This window comes from Etheostoma spectabile, unplaced genomic scaffold (genome assembly GCF_008692095.1).
Source record: "Etheostoma spectabile isolate EspeVRDwgs_2016 unplaced genomic scaffold, UIUC_Espe_1.0 scaffold00000296, whole genome shotgun sequence".
Classification (NCBI taxonomy): Eukaryota; Metazoa; Chordata; class Actinopteri; order Perciformes; family Percidae; genus Etheostoma; species Etheostoma spectabile.
The window spans coordinates 20,678-33,990 of NW_022602583.1; the positions used below are offsets into that span (position 1 = coordinate 20,678).

At 36.9% G+C, this 13,313-nt stretch overlaps 5 non-coding genes across 5 annotated transcripts; 2 read left to right on the forward strand and 3 right to left on the reverse strand.

Moving 5' to 3' along the window:
- The first annotated feature begins 732 nt into the window (after positions 1-732).
- Positions 733-820, forward strand: trnay-gua (transfer RNA tyrosine (anticodon GUA)). Its single transcript is given in 2 exon segments — positions 733-769; positions 785-820. It is a non-coding gene; the product is annotated as a tRNA-Tyr (tRNA).
- A 5,392-nt stretch (positions 821-6,212) lies between these two features.
- On the reverse strand, positions 6,213-6,285 carry trnaa-agc (transfer RNA alanine (anticodon AGC)). Its single transcript has one exon. It is a non-coding gene; the product is annotated as a tRNA-Ala (tRNA).
- A 1,136-nt stretch (positions 6,286-7,421) lies between these two features.
- Positions 7,422-7,494, reverse strand: trnaa-agc (transfer RNA alanine (anticodon AGC)). Its single transcript has one exon. It is a non-coding gene; the product is annotated as a tRNA-Ala (tRNA).
- A 4,482-nt stretch (positions 7,495-11,976) lies between these two features.
- trnat-agu (transfer RNA threonine (anticodon AGU)) lies at positions 11,977-12,050 on the forward strand. Its single transcript has one exon. It is a non-coding gene; the product is annotated as a tRNA-Thr (tRNA).
- A 1,030-nt stretch (positions 12,051-13,080) lies between these two features.
- Positions 13,081-13,163, reverse strand: trnal-cag (transfer RNA leucine (anticodon CAG)). The gene has a single exon. It is a non-coding gene; the product is annotated as a tRNA-Leu (tRNA).
- Between the last annotated feature and the right edge of the window lie 150 nt (positions 13,164-13,313).

The window sequence follows — 13,313 nt, forward strand, 5'->3', positions numbered from 1 at the left end:
TCCCTTCATGGATAAATAAAGTATTTCTGATTCTGATGTAGAGATGGACAGACGACCCACAAGCATAATAACTTCTTGCCAAGACATAACAAGAAAAAAGAAGAAGATTTTGGGTAGACAGAGTTAAGCCCTGACAGAATAGAGAACTTCAGACAAAAGTTGTGAAATAGTGCCAAGTGTGACCAGAAGAATTGAAAAAAAAATACCTTCTCTTTTCTCCTGTTTTGTACACAACCCAAAGTTTTACAAAACAAAAGATAACTTTCACCGAATCCCTCAGTTAAATCACAGTCAATATTTGTCTCACAAACCGTCTCAATGTCCAATTTAAATAATTTATCCAACAGAATTGAAACTTTAACTTACCCCGCTGTTTGAAATTGCTTCCTTGTCGTTTGGATTTCAGAGTGGAATCAGGGGAGCTTTCTGACCCTCTCTCTCTCAAAGATGTTTGGCGAGGTTTAGAGGCAGGTGATCATCAGATCCCTGGATGCACGCCCTCATCAGTCACCGGTGGAGTCCCTTTCTGATTCCTCCTTGAAATCCTGTTTGTGACGCCAAACTGTAGTAGAAGTTTCTTGTTACAGCAAGGGAGGAATTTGGCTGGAATTAAGACTCTGTATATAGAATAAAGACTGAAGGCTGCAAACTGAATCAAAGTTTAGTCTCCGGTGAAAGTTTAATTGTTTTCTGTAGAGAAAAATCAAGAAATGCTTAGGCATTCGTTATCTCCCTTCGATAGCTCAGTTGGTAGAGCGGAGGACTGTAGAGGCATAAAATTGAAATCCTTAGGTCGCTGGTTCAAATCTGGCTCGAAGGAGCATTTTTTTCCAGATTTTATGTTTGGGGATCAATAAAGAATTTCTGATTCGGATGTAGAGATGGACGGATGACCCAAAAGCATATTGCTTCTTGCCAAGACATAACAAGAATAAAAAAAGAGGTGGGGGAGATAGAGTTAAGCCCTGACAGAATAGAGAACTACAGACAAAAGATGTGAAATAGTGCAACCAGAGAGAGTAAGTGTGACCAGAAGAATTGGAAAAAAACTAGAACTATAAAAGACAAACCTTTCTTCAAGAAATCTTTATTGTGTTGACATGGGCCTTCATTTATGAAATGTGCTAAAACAGGTGTAGGACGGGCGTACGCCGATTCCCACCCAAAGTTCGGCATTTATCAATTTGAACGTGAGCGTAGGCTGCAAAAATTCTCACGTCTGGTCTGACCTTGTGTACTTAAGTTTACGCAGACACCCTCATCACATTTAAGAGTAAACATAACACAATATAAAACTAGAGGAAGGCGGTGCAGTACAGCTCAATCCAGCAGGGGAGAGTTCTAGCCCAACCAGGCTCCTCTCTTTACCCTGTCTTTCTTAATTACACTGTGATAGTTTTAGACTGCCGGGGGACTTCCTTTGACACACTGAGCTCCTCTCTCCTTTATCTTTCCATTTGTGTGCATTCATGTCCCAGAATAGCTTCAGTCTGTGTTACCACGTTTGCAGTGAACGTTGTATTGTCCAGCAGAAAGGCAACAGGTGTGTTACTTTTTGACTATGATTTTTACCATAGCAGTGCAATCATTTTGCCCAAGTTTGATTTCCAGCCACCACAGTTGCATTTACAGGTTTTGAAGCCATTTACAACATTAACATTACATGTTTTACCCAGATTTCTTCTTTTATTCAGTGATATTTCAATTTCCTTGCGGGAGTCATCCCAAAAGGATTAATAAAGATAAGTCTGAGTCTATCTCAGAAAAAAATTTAGCTCAGTGGTAGAACTCATGCTTTACATGTATGAGGACATGACATCTCCAGCAGGTGTTATGGTAGAGTCTTAAAAAGAGCTGCAACAGATATTACCTCCTGTGGTAATCTGACTAGTAGCATTATAGAACGTAGTGGTAGACTAGATAACAATTAGCAGAGGATGGTTTCGATCCATCAACCTCTGGGTTATGGGCCCAGCACGCTTCTCTGCTCTGCTTTACATGTCCAGGGACTGGAATATCTTCAATTCACATTTTGAAGGAAGGACCAAGGTTCCAACAGTTTACGGGTTGTAAAGTTAAACATTTAGTAGACCTTGCAACTATCTTTTATGTGAGCTTCCTGATTAATCACACAATGATTATTCACATGTAACACTTGTGATTGGCTGTTGTTAAAAAATAGGGCATTGTGAGTACAGATTTAAACATCAGTAAGGAGTCTACCAAGTTGCCTCTTATCCTTTTAGTTTGGACACCCAGTGAGGCTTACCGCGATGGTTTGGACTGGTAATTTCTTGTTGCATCACCCTTTCTGATTGTCAGATGGGAAATAGACTGACAATTGGGTCAATATTGTGCAATTATCTTCAAAATGTCCAACTGTGTCCACAATTACACCTGCCAGATGGGAAATAAACTGATAACTGTCGTTATGGTCTAAATGTGTCAAATATTGTCGTACAATGCCCACATTGAGTCCAGATGTGTTGGTTCCTGATCCAAACCCCAAAAGATCAGAACTATGCCAAGGGCACCTGGATTTGGTAAAAGGTTCTCCGCAGAGGTTATGTCTTTAATCCAAGAGACGTCTTTAGTGTTTTTTTTTACACAGAAAAGGTTGGACACAGTGCCCACTCCCCCACCCATATCTGATAATTGAAAGCTGTGGGGAAAGGGGGGTTCCAAAGCTAAAAGACCATCAACAAGCAGTTCTGATGAACTATACTGGCCCATTCAGGATGAACACTGTATACTCTGACTGCAACAAGACAAGTTCAAATTTCAGTGATCCCTAATTTTTATGGTGATTACGAGACTGAATGCAAAGTGTGTATCCCCCATGTAACTCAAAGCCTATCACTTCCAGTCAATACTGTCAAATTTGGAGCTCCTTCAATTACATTAACAAGCAGGTGACTCCTCAACATGCCCCCATGTAAACGTACTGTTTACAGTCTAAATGGCCAAGGACATTAAACCTGTTAGCTTACTTTAAACTAGATGTGGAAAGTTGAAAGGTTGATCTTTTTCACCGGTGCTGTGGCTTAAAAACCAGGTTCCACTGATACTTGAACTCATATTGCTGGATTCAGAGTCCAGAGTGCTAACCATTACACCACAGAACCTTTACACTTCCTAAAAAAGTTTTCTATGCAGTTTATTTCATAATATCCACATGTGTGACATTAAAGGCACACAAAAATAACAACAAAGATGAAAAAGCAACAATCACTGGCCAACTTAAGTCTATTTCCAGTCTGTTGATGTCTAACAAAGTGTCAGTTGCTGCAAGTGTCTGACGTGAAATGTCTCCACCTGCTGTAGAGTAAACTTAATGGCATGTCAAGTTTATTTCGTCCATAAAAATGGAAACTACAGTGCTCATACCCGCCGTAACACCCATAAAAACCAGAGTATAATACAACAAATATACTACAGTGCAAGTACATAAATACGGTAAAATAGAAACTGTAAAAAATGTACATTTAAAGTGCTTGTTTTGCTGTCTGATAGTCTGAGGTATAAAAGACAGAGCTGACCGCTTAGTTTGTGTCACAGGAGGTCTTAGTCTACCACTACGTCCTATAACCCTACCAGTCAGATTACCACAGGAGGTAATATCTGTTGCAGCTCTTTTAAAGACTCTACTATAATACCTGCTGGAGATGCCAGGTCCTCATACATGTAAAGCATGCGCTCTACCACTGAGCTACATCTCCTGAAGATTTTCAGATTTGTACTACTTTTTTCGAGATAGACATAGACTTATCTTTATTAATCCTTTTGGGATGACTCCCGCAAGGAAATTGAAATATCACTGAATAAAAGAAGAAACCTGGGTAAAACATGTAATGTCAATGTTGTCTATGGCTTCAAAACCTGTAAATGCAACTGTGGTGGCTGGAAATCTCACCTGGGCAAAATGCTTGCACTGCTACGATATAAATCATAGTCAAAAAGTAACACACCTGTTGCTGTTCTGCTGGACAATACAACGTTCACTGCAAATCTTGTAACTCAGACTGAAAATAAATGCTAAGAAATACATTAATGTAGACAGGTGGCTTCCTGTAATGAGTCATTGGTTTGCTAGCACCCTTAAAGAATGCCTTTCGTTGTCTCAATCTCAGAAATAACCACAGAATCACAACTTCCATTCATGTGCATGTGCCAGTATTCAAACACCTGAAAGTCACTGTATTTCCAGCATCAGTTTTGTTTGTTAGTTTTTAAAACACCTAACCCCGCGTGAGGATTGAACTCACAACCTTCAGATTATGAGACTGACGCGCTGCCTACTGTGCCAACGAGGCTACGCACGCACTCTCAGTGGTTGGGAAAATCTCATAAAAACTAACAATTTGGTCTTCAATCTTAATAAAAGCAATGTATGTGGAGACCTATGTACTCCACATACATTGCTGAACTTTACGTAGGAATCGGCGTACCCCCGTCCTACGCCGGTTTTAGGTCGTATGCACGTTTTAGAAATGAGGTTCAATGTGAGCACAATAAAGATTTCTTAAAGAAAGGTTTGTACTTTAAAGTTCTAGTTTTTTTCCAACTCTTCTGGTCACACTTGGCACTATTTCACATCTTTTGTCTGTAGTTCTCTATTCTTTCAGGGCTTAACTCTGTCTCCCCCGCCTCTTTTTTTGTTTCTTGTTATGTCTTGGCAAGAAGTATTATGCTTTTGGGTCGTCTGTCCATCCGTCAGGCCAAAGAAACAGATACCAGCATGTAACTTTGCAAATCAGTGGCTCACCCTGGCCGCCATCAAAGATGCCATTTGGACCTCCAGAAACTTTCTGGTAAGAAAGCACATGGAGATCCCATTCCCTCAAAACGTGAATCACAGATTTTCCAGCACCTGGACTTGATCAGACTGGGAATATGCCAAAGAGATGTTCACAAGTTCAGCCGAGGTAAATGCTCGGCCCACATTCACACAGACCTAAAACTACTCGCTTAATGCTGGTTACAATTTTCTAAAATAAACAATGTCAGAGCAAAATTGCAAAGAGTGAAGGGTGTTGATAAAAAATTTAATAAGGTATTGGCTCATTATTGCCAACCTGATATCATGAAGACAGAGACAGATCCTTTTATTCCTCCTTATTTCTTGTTGGAGAACAGAAGAACTCAGTTTTGTTTTTATTTTTATTTTTGCATCAGTTTTCAAACCCGAGCACCTTATTTAGGTTTTGTTGCATGCATGTTTTACTTTGAAAGAGTGTAAAACAACTTCCTAATAAAACAGGTTGAACTATCTGAGGTTTATTCATAAAGTGTGTGTGCGTGTGTGTGTGCGTGTGTGTGTGCTTGTTGTGTGCGTGTGCTTGTGTGTGTGTGTGTCAAAAAAAACAATGATTCAGTTTGAAATATATTTTCATCCACAAATTAATTAAATTCAAAGCCTCGTAGTAACTTATAGTATAGTACGTCAAAATATTCATAAAAAGTCATAGTATAGTATGTCGAAAATTCATAAAAGTCATAGTTTAGTATGTCACAAAATTCATAAAAGTCATAGTATAATATGACAAATCTTCAAAAAAAGTCATAGTATAACATGTAAAAAATTCATATAAGTCCTAGTATAGTGTGACAAAATATTCATAAAATGTAATAAAAAGTCAGAGTATAGTATGTAAAAAATTCATAAAAAGTCGTAGTATAACATGTAGAAAATTCATAAACGTCATAGTTTAGTATGACAAAAATTCATAAAATGTAATAAAAAGTCAGAGTATAGTATGTAAAAAATTCATAAAAAGTCGTAGTATAACATGTAGAAAACTCATAAACGTCATAGTTTGGTATGACAAAAATTCATAAAATGTCATTAAAAGTCAGTTTAGTATAACAAAAAAATCATAAAAAGTCATACTATAGTATGTCGAAATATTTATAAAAAGTCATAGTAGAGTATGACAAAAAAATCATGAGTCATAGTTTAGTATGACAAAAAATCATAAAAGTCATATTATAACGTGTCGAAAATTCATAAGTCATAGTTTAGTATGTCAAATATTCAAAAAAAGTTGTAGTATAACATGTCAAAAATTCATAAAAGTCATAGTTTAGTATCTCAAAAAAGTCATAAAAGTCATAGGATAGTATGTCGACAAAAACATAAAAAGTCTTAGTGTAGTATGTCATAACAAGTCCAAATTTAATTTGTTGTAAAACAAGAAGAATCTAAAGACCCCTGGAGAATGCGGGCATTGATCCCGCTACCTCTCGCATGCTAAGCAAGCGCTCTACCATTTGAGCTAATTCCCCTTTTCAAAAAAAGTCATAGTATGTTGAAAAAATTCATAAAAGTCATAGTATAGTATGACAAAAATTCATTAAATGTCATAAAAAGTCATAGTATAGTGTGTCGAAATATTCATAAAAAGTCATACTATAGTATGTCAAAAAAATCATGAAAGTCATAGTTTAGTATGACAAAAAAAATCATAAAAGTATTAGTATAATATGTCAAAATATTCATAAAATGTCATAAAAAGTCATAGTATAGTATGTATAAATATTCCTTAAAAGTCGTAGTGTAGTATGTCGTAAAGTAAAGTATGCTAAAGTATGTCAAAAAAACATAAAAAGTCATACTGTTGTATGTACAAATATTTATAAAAATTCATAGTATAGTTGTCAAAAAATTCATAAAAAGTCACAAAAAGTCATAGTATAATATGTCGAAATATTCCTAAAAAGTTGTAGTATAGTATGTCGTAACAAGTCCAGATTTATGGTTCTTGTTGCAAAACTAGAAGAATCTGAAGTCCTCTGGAGAATGCGGGCATTGATCCCGCTACCTCTCACATGCTAAGCAAGCACTCTACCATTTGAGCTAATTCCCCTTTCCAAAAAGAGTCATAGTATGTTGAAAAAAATTATAAAAGTCATAGTGTAGTATGTCAAAAAATTCATAAAAGTCATAGTATAGTATGACAAAAATTCATTAAATGTCATTAAAAAGTCATAGTATAGTATGTCGAAATATTTATAAAAAGTCATAGTATAGTATGACAAAAAAATCATGAGAGTCATATTATAACGTGTCGAAAATTCATAAAAGTCATAGTTTAGTATGTCAAATATTCAAAAAAAGTCATAGTATATTATGACAAATATTCAAAAAAAGTCAGAGTATAGTATGTCAAAAATTCATAAAAAGTTGTGGTATAACATGTCAAAAATTCATAAAAGTCATAGTTTAGTATGACAAAAATTCATAAAATGTCATAGTATAGTATGACGGAAAAATCATGAAAGTCATAGTTTAGTATCTCAAAAAAGTCATAAAAGTCATAGGATAGTATGTCGACAAAAACATAAAAAGTCGTGGTATAGTATGTCGTAACAAGTCCAGATTTATAGTTCTTGTTGTAAAACAAGAAGAATCTAAAGTCCTCTGGAGAATGCGGGCATTGATCCCGCTACCTCTCGCATGCTAAGCAAGCGCTCTACCATTTGAGCTAATTCCCCCTTTTCAAAAAGAGTCATATTATGTTGAAAAAAATCATAAAAGTCATAGTATAGTATGACAAAAATTCATTAAATGTCATAAAAAGTCATAGTATAGTATGTCGAAAAATTCATAAAAAGTCATACTATAGTATGTCAAAAAAATCATGAAAGTCATAGTTTAGTATGACAAAAAAAATCATAAAAGTCTTAGTATAATATGTCAAAATATTCCTAAAATGTCATAAAAAGTCATAGTATAGTATGTATAAATATTCCTAAAAAGTCGTAGTGTAGTATGTCGTAAAGTAAATGTAAATGTGCTGTATTTATATAGCGCTTTTCCAGTTTTAACAACTGCTCAAAGCGCTTTTACATCTACAGGATACATTCACCATTCACACACATTCATACACTGTGGCCGGGGCTGCCGTACAAGGTGCCACCTGCTCATCAGATAAACATTCATACACATTCACACTCCGATGCGCAGCACCGGGGGCAACTCGGGGTTCAGTGTCTTGCCCAAGGACACTTCGACAATGACTGCAGGGGCGGGGATCGAACCACCTTCCGATTGGCAGGCAACCGCTCTACCACCGAGCGACAGCCGCCCCTGTAAGTAAAGTATGCTAAAGTATGTCAAAAAAACATAAAAACTCATACTGTTGTATGTACAAATATTTATAAAAATTCATAGTATAGTTGTCAAAAAATTCATAAAAAGTCACAAAAAGTCATAGTATAATATGTCGAAATATTCCTAAAAAGTTGTAGTATAGTATGTCGTAACAAGTCCAGATTTATGGTTCTTGTTGTAAAACAAGAAGAATCTAAAGTCCTCTGAACAATGCGAGCATTGATCCCACTACCTCTCGCATGCTAAGCAAGCACTCTACCATTTGAGCTAATTCCACTTTTAAAGAAAAAATTATAATATAGTATGTCAAAAATTCATAAAAAGTCGTAGTTAAGTATGACAAAAAAATCATGAAAGTCATACTATAGTATGTCAAAAAAATCATAAAAATCATAGTATAATATGTCAAAAATTCATAAAAAGTCATAGTATAGTATGTCAAAAATTCATAAAAAGTCATAGTATAGTATGTTAAAAATTCATAAAAAGTCATAGTATAATATGTCAAAAATTCATAAAAAGTCATAATATAGTATGTCAAAAATTCATAAAAAGTCATGGTATAGTATGTCAAAAATTCATAAAACGTCATAGTTTAGTATGTCGAAAAATTTCATAAAAAGTCATAGGATAGTATGTCGACAAAAACATAAAAAGTCATATTCACTTCCTTAAAAGTATGTTGAAATATTCCTAAAAAGTTGTAAAGCAAGAAAAATAAATGTCGGTTATGCCGAAATAATGTTGGTTGTCTCTTAAACAATGCCTTTCGTTGACAGCAGGACTCAAACCTGCGTCCATCGCCTTAACCACTCGGCCACGACAACCTGAAAAGCAGCATTTTACCTCTTTGCACAAATGTTCATAAACTTTTCAATTGGTTAGTAGTAGTTACCAGACACGGGCAAAGTGCAAATCGTAGTGCACTCCCTGTGTCTGTGGATCCTCGTGGAGGCAGCTTGATTGATTGACATGCTCTCTTAATTGTACCATAACAGATATCCATTGTTTTATCAAATCGGGTTTGGCAAGTAAGCTTTCTGGTTACTTCTTGACAAATAAAGCAAGTAACCACACAATGAAAACTACTGCAACGGCAGGGAATCGGACCCAGGTCAACTGCTTGGAAGACAGCTATGTTCACCACTATACCACCATCACTGGACAATGCAGCTTGTGTCCATTTTTACAGTTCATTGTCCGTCTGGATTTATTTGATAAAAAAAGCTTGTAAAACATCAACCCTGTGGTCTACAGTCAAGATATGAACATCATTTTTTTAGGACAAACTGGGTTATTAGAAGATTTGGGTTGCAGTGAGGTCACCTGCATGTTAAAAATGGTTGTAGGACCTTAAAGACAAATAAATAAAACGGAACATGAATCTCACAGACATGTATTGATATCACAGACAGAACAGTAAAACCTAAGCCATTTTCCTCTCTAAAACACTTCTCATATGTCTTGGGAGTCACACGATGAAGAAATAATCATTATAACTTATACAGTTGACAAAATACATACATTTTTTCAAAGAAAGTCCAGATGCTTTTGCCCTCATGACATTTACTTATGCCATTTACTTATAACAATGACATATGTATTGATATTACACACACAGCAATGCTACACAAACATTTGTGTGTCTAAAACAGTTCTTCTATATGCAAAAATAAACATAATAAACAATATAACTCATATAAAGCACATACTATTTACAATTCTTCCAATAAGGCCCAAATATATCACAAATCTCAAACCAGTGGGGCCATGTTCCTCTATAAAACGGTAGGTATCTATTTTGTTCCGCTATAGCATCTTATATCGCATACTAGACTAGTGTGACCATAGTGTGACTAGGAAGATTGACCTCTTTAGGACTCCATACTCTTTGTGTGACGTTGTCTCCCATATATGGGCATATTACTTCCTTCTCTTCCGTAAACAGAGGGCAGACACGGAGCCCGGAGCTAGTGGCATAAATAAGCAAAAACGCGATGAATTATAGACATAAAGTGGATAAATCGTGGATGTGACGATATGGATTTAATGCTCAATGACCCCGAAAAAGGCACAGGTTCCAGGCTGGATAAAAATCACCTGTAGAGGCTAGAAAGACCCAGAAGAGACCTCCGTAAACGCTAACTTGTTAGCTTTTAGCTGCAATTTTTGGTAAGTCTATCATTTATGGTTATTAAATGCTTAAACTATGAATCAGAGGTGCTGTTTTTGCTCGTGCACAAGTCTCTTGGGTTCAGAGGGTTAAGAATACTAACTGACTATGTGACAGATGTGTAATCTGTCATGTCCTGCCTTCTGAAGCTCTAGCCAGGCACCATTCCTTGCCTAAAACAATATGAGTCATTCCAGTAAGTGAAAAGGAAACTCACATCTACTAAGATAAATTTGATAGATGTGGCTCCCTGATGGTCTAGTGGCTAGGATTTGGTGCTCTCACTGCTGCGGTCCGTGTTCAATTCCCGGTCAGGGAATGGTCAGGACTTGACAGATTCAAGTGTGATATTTGAAAGAGAAAGTTCCTGGATTGGTTTTTGGTTGATTTACATTTATCAAATTCTTCCTCATTAGTTTAACGCTAATGTAATGTTATTTTGGATTTAAGTCCAAATTTTGACATTTTAGTGCAATGCAAAGGTGCATAACAGATTTTTTTTCTACATACCTGGAGCGATGCAAAGCAGGGGTGGCCGACTAGTCAAGGAATAGCAAGAGACTTGGTATTTAAATGTACATGTTTTACAGTCTCTATTTTACTGTATTTATTTATTTGTATTGTAGTATATTTATTTTATTATGCTCCAGTTTTATGGGTGTTACGGCGGGTATGGGCCATGTAGTTTCCATTTTTATAGATGAAATTAACTTGACATGAAATTAAGTTTACTCTTCAGCAGGTGGAGACATTTCACTTCAGACACTTGCAGCAACTGATGCTTTGTTAAACATCAACAGACTGGAAATAGACTTAATGCTGATACAAAGCATAGAAACTAGCAGAGGATGGTTTCGATCCATCAACCCCTGGGTTATGGGCTACTAATACTCAGGGGCTGAGTGTCGAACTTCACAGGGAAACTCCTTATAGTGAAACATCAGCCATGCCCGTTGAGTGATCGAACTGTCGTTATTCACATATGACAAGGTAAAATCGTTTTGGCATTCTATCACCCCTTTAAGATCACTTTCCAAAAGATGATTTTTTTTAATTCCTCTTTTTAGTCAACTTCAGCAAGACAGGTGCTTTAACCACTAAGCTACAGTGCCTCCTAGAGGTTTGCCTGTCATGCAAGAATACAATGAGCTAGTGACCAGAGTTCCAACCATCCATCCATCTTTGTCAAGCAGCTCCAGCAGGGGACCCCAAACATCCCTTTTCCGATTAACTGGGGGATCCTGAGGCGTTCCCAGGCCAGGTTAGAGATATAATCCCTCCACCTAGTCCTGGGTCTTCCCCGAGACCTACTCCCAGCTGGACGTGCCTGGACCACCTCCCTAGGGAGGCCCCCAGGAGGCATCTTGACCTGGACACCAGCTCATTTTTGTTTTGCAGCACATCCAGCTGCTAGAGCTTCTCAACAAGCTGGAAGAGCTCCATGTTGGAGGGAACAGTGGACGTCAGAAGGCATTGTTGTGGTCGTAGTTGTTGCTCCACAATTCATGCTAGGCCCTGAAGCGTCCACCCCAGTCTGGTTCAAACGGTGTTAAAGCAAAAAGCAATACATTACTTTATTTGCGTTACTTTTGTAACAAGTTACTCCCAATACTAACAGTCAGTATACTTTATGTTTATCTTATTTAAGGTAAAAGAGAAATTAAGACTTAACATTACACCTACTAATGGAGGTGCTGTGGCTTAGTGGGTGAAAGTGCCTGTTTAGTAAACAGGAGATCCTGGGTTCAAATCCCAGCAGCACCTTGTTGTTGCAGAGATTACCTATGTTTGCATCCCATCATCATGTCCACCCAATGCCTCTGCTACCCGTTAAAAGGATCACTTTGCATTCAGTCTTGTAATCACCATAAGAATTAGGGATCACTGAAATTTGAACATGTGCATTAGAACTGCTTGTTGAATGGTCTATCATGGCGGTTTTCCTGCAGAAAACCTGCAGACTGCTGGTTGGTCGGATCACCGCGTTTTTAGCAAACAAGAGTGCAGAGTGTGTGTCCAGAACAAACAGGACATTTAAAAAAAAAAATCTAGCCAGACACCGACAGATTACCTACTCTCTGCACTATTCTCACTTTTCAACTGTTCACTATTAGGGGCTTTTAGGGGCTTTATGTCGTTTCCAATATTGTACACCGTTACTTTAAAAAAAAAAAGAAAATAAATCAAAGAATTTTTTTTATTTTATTCTCTCTGTATCTCTTACTTACTCACTCACAGACACACAGACACACACGCTCACACATACCTGGTGTGAAAAAAAAAAAAAAAAAAAAAAAAAAAATTATCACACTGATCATAGAAAAATTTAAAGTTAAAAAAAGAAAGTTATAATGAGTATGAAAACTCTTTTTCATTACATTTTACTTAAAAATTGCAACCGCATCGTTGTATTTATTGTTGCAGAACTTTTTCTGTATATAGTTCGTTTGTTACCATGACAACACCACTGATCTGAAGCTCAATGCTGATGATCAATAAATTGCATGCTTAAAATAACATAATGGTTTAAGCCCCGCCCATTTCAAGACAACCCGTCCCACTTCTGGGTTAAATTTGCCCACTTCCGGGTTTGGCCCCGCCCAGTCCGAGTACAGATACGGATACAGATAATTCATGTGGTAAACCGATACAGATACAGATAATGCTGTACTCGCTTATCCCTAGTTGACAATAATGATGCTCACAAAACACTGTAGTTGCAATTGCGTTTCATGTCCTCTTAAATACAAAGAACTGCTAAGTTCAGACATTAGTTCCAAATGAAAACAATTGTTGTCAGAAGTGGGATTTGAACCCACGCCTCCAGCGGAGACTGCAACCTGGATGCAGCGCCTTGGACCGCTCGGCCATCCTGACTGATCCAACAAGTACCCAGCAGGGCCTGTCTCAAAAATTATAATTTAATATAGTAAATTAAACATGTCATGATATAGTAGGTTCTCAGTCATCCATGTCATAGTTAATAAGGGAAGGTTTCTCAACTGTCAGTCCAAATATATGGGCGTT